The sequence below is a fragment of the Schistocerca americana genome, unplaced genomic scaffold (genome assembly GCF_021461395.2).
Source record: "Schistocerca americana isolate TAMUIC-IGC-003095 unplaced genomic scaffold, iqSchAmer2.1 HiC_scaffold_228, whole genome shotgun sequence".
In the NCBI taxonomy this organism is placed as follows: Eukaryota; Metazoa; Arthropoda; class Insecta; order Orthoptera; family Acrididae; genus Schistocerca; species Schistocerca americana.
In genome coordinates this window covers 206,602-210,000 of record NW_025725937.1, presented here as the reverse complement: position 1 = coordinate 210,000, position 3,399 = coordinate 206,602, and the positions used below count along the sequence as shown (strand labels likewise).

The 3,399-nt window shown below is 56.1% G+C and overlaps 1 non-coding gene across 1 annotated transcript in view; it reads right to left on the bottom strand.

Moving 5' to 3' along the window:
* LOC124575217 overlaps positions 1-1,605 on the bottom strand; it is a 1,910-nt gene extending 305 nt beyond the window's left edge. Inside the window, exon 1 of the ribosomal RNA XR_006972343.1 lies at positions 1-1,605. This exon is cut by the window's left edge and continues 305 nt beyond it. This is a non-coding gene — a ribosomal RNA (small subunit ribosomal RNA).
* Positions 1,606-3,399: the final 1,794 nt, after the last annotated feature.

The following is a 3,399-nucleotide window of genomic DNA, read 5'->3' as shown; positions in this document are numbered from 1 at the left end:
CTAGGAAGACACGCTGATTCCTTCAGTGTAGCGCGCGTGCGGCCCAGAACATCTAAGGGCATCACAGACCTGTTATTGCTCAATCTCGTGCGGCTAGAAGCCGCCTGTCCCTCTAAGAAGAAAAGTAATCGCTGACAGCACGAAGGATGTCACGCGACTAGTTAGCAGGCTAGAGTCTCGTTCGTTATCGGAATTAACCAGACAAATCGCTCCACCAACTAAGAACGGCCATGCACCACCACCCACCGAATCAAGAAAGAGCTATCAATCTGTCAATCCTTCCGGTGTCCGGGCCTGGTGAGGTTTCCCGTGTTGAGTCAAATTAAGCCGCAGGCTCCACTCCTGGTGGTGCCCTTCCGTCAATTCCTTTAAGTTTCAGCTTTGCAACCATACTTCCCCCGGAACCCAAAAGCTTTGGTTTCCCGGAGGCTGCCCGCCGAGTCATCGGAGGAACTGCGGCGGATCGCTGGCTGGCATCGTTTATGGTTAGAACTAGGGCGGTATCTGATCGCCTTCGAACCTCTAACTTTCGTTCTTGATTAATGAAAACATACTTGGCAAATGCTTTCGCTTCTGTTCGTCTTGCGACGATCCAAGAATTTCACCTCTAACGTCGCAATACGAATGCCCCCGCCTGTCCCTATTAATCATTACCTCGGGTTCCGAAAACCAACAAAATAGAACCGAGGTCCTATTCCATTATTCCATGCACACAGTATTCAGGCGGGCTTGCCTGCTTTAAGCACTCTAATTTGTTCAAAGTAAACGTGCCGGCCCACCGAGACACTCACTCAAGAGCACCCTGGTAGGATTGCAACGGGGTCCGCCTCGGGACGCACGAGCACGCACGAGGCGCGTCGCACGCCTTCAGCTCGCCCCACCGGCAGGACGTCCCACGATACATGCCAGTTAAACACCGACGGGCGGTGAACCAACAGCGTGGGACACAAATCCAACTACGAGCTTTTTAAGCGCAACAACTTTAATATACGCTATTGGAGCTGGAATTACCGCGGCTGCTGGCACCAGACTTGCCCTCCAATAGATACTCGTTAAAGGATTTAAAGTGTACTCATTCCGATTACGGGGCCTCGGATGAGTCCCGTATCGTTATTTTTCGTCACTACCTCCCCGTGCCGGGAGTGGGTAATTTGCGCGCCTGCTGCCTTCCTTGGATGTGGTAGCCGTTTCTCAGGCTCCCTCTCCGGAATCGAACCCTGATTCCCCGTTACCCGTTACAACCATGGTAGGCGCAGAACCTACCATCGACAGTTGATAAGGCAGACATTTGAAAGATGCGTCGCCGGTACGAGGACCGTGCGATCAGCCCAAAGTTATTCAGAGTCACCAAGGCAAACGGACCGGACGAGCCGACCGATTGGTTTTGATCTAATAAAAGCGTCCCTTCCATCTCTGGTCGGGACTCTGTTTGCATGTATTAGCTCTAGAATTACCACAGTTATCCAAGTAACGTGGGTACGATCTAAGGAACCATAACTGATTTAATGAGCCATTCGCGGTTTCACCTTAATGCGGCTTGTACTGAGACATGCATGGCTTAATCTTTGAGACAAGCATATGACTACTGGCAGGATCAACCAGGGAGCTGCGTCAACTAGAGCTGAGCAGCCGGCCGCCCGGGAGTGTGTCCCGGGGGCCCGCGCGAACACGCAAGCGTCCGCTCAATTATTCTGCAAACAGGAGGAGGCTGAGCTCCCCTGCACCATACACCTCGAAACCCTCTCAGGTCCCGGCGGCGCGCAGCGCCGTCCTAAGTACTTGGTCGGGTTCGAGAGAGGCGCAATCGCCCGGAGTTTGGCGAGTAGACGCTTTAGGTGCGACCACCCGTGCTCCCAACTGAGCTTGCCGCTGCCGACAGAGGCCCGGGAGCGTGCTGTCGTGGCATTGCCGGCGGGAGACAACACGCGCCACCTACGGTGACCGGCAGCTCCAACGCCAGCGCCACAGAAGGACAAAAGCCCCACTTGGGTGCCGAAGCGAACTCTCCCAGCACAGCGCACGCGCCAACACGTCCGCACAGCTGCGATACAAACCACCTGCGAGAACCGCAGAGGCGACCGAGCAGCAGACGGCGTCGCGGCGCCGAGCGCCGGGCGGCGGCGCATCCTCAGCGCACACAGTCCTCAATCGGACCAGCACACTGCAGATGTCCACCGCGCTTCGCACCGGGCCCGCGAGGACCTACTTTGGCCGCACGGCGCCGCGTGCAGGGTGCGCCGGCGCGCAGCTGCGCCGCCTGCCGCCTCCGTCGGCCGGCGCGCCTGCCACTGGCCGCCCCCACCAGCCGGCTGTAGCGCGTGCGCCCACGCACCGCGCGGCCAGCACGCCGGGAGGCCCCCCCTCACCGGCCGGGGACGGTCCCACCCAGCCACCGCCGCGTATCGCTTCACACCCAGATGCCATTCACGTTCGTGGGCATGGTGGGTATCGCTGGAACAACCGGTTGGTAGCTCAACCGATCGTCGCCATCACTGATTCACCTCTAGCGAGAACAACCGCACCACAACGGTTTACCAGTTGTTCATTTGCGTAACGTCACCAGCAAACGTAGGCGTCCATCGCCATTTGCAAATTCAACGATTGTTGCATGCCTGTGTCAGGTGTCACGACACACTATGTCTGCCCACATACACGCAACAACATGTGCACGCTTCGCGAACACGTGGAAGGTGGCCCCCGTACGTATGCGATGTCCATTGCGCGAACGACTGTCAACCGGCCTCTGTCGCATGTCGCAGATGTGGAACGCAGTGCACCATGCTATCACGGTGTGTGAGAAGAGACGACTACGTCTGACAACACGCGCCACTACATCAACAGACGGCTCATGCTGATCGCCATCCAGGGCATACCACACTGCAATCCAGCTCTTATAGGGAGACGACACGTAGCTGAGTGCACAACATTTGGACCGCATGGTTCGCCGTTGTTGGCGCAGTCGTTGTACGGTCACATGTACCACGATGTATCATTCAGTACATGAGGACCAATGTGCAGTACAGTGTGTGATTTGGACGTACAACATCAGCGGACAGTTGACACAGGCCGTACCACAGCGTAGGCTAAGTGCTTCGCCATGCAAATGCCAATGAACAACTGCAAATGCCAATGAACAACTGCAAAGGGCATTGAGCATGTACGTCCTGCTGCCATCCACATTACAGTGTATAGCTGCAAGGTGTTTAACATGAAGCGATACACTGGGGACCGGGCAGTGCGAGTAGCAAACTATATTGCGGGGGTTGCAGTTAGGCAACACTACACTAATTTAACGCGTCGTATGACAATTACAGAGCAGGTTAAGGCCCAACGTGTGTTGGGTTAAGGCCCAACGTGTGTTGGGTTAAGGCCCAACGTGTGTTGGGTTAAGGCCCAACG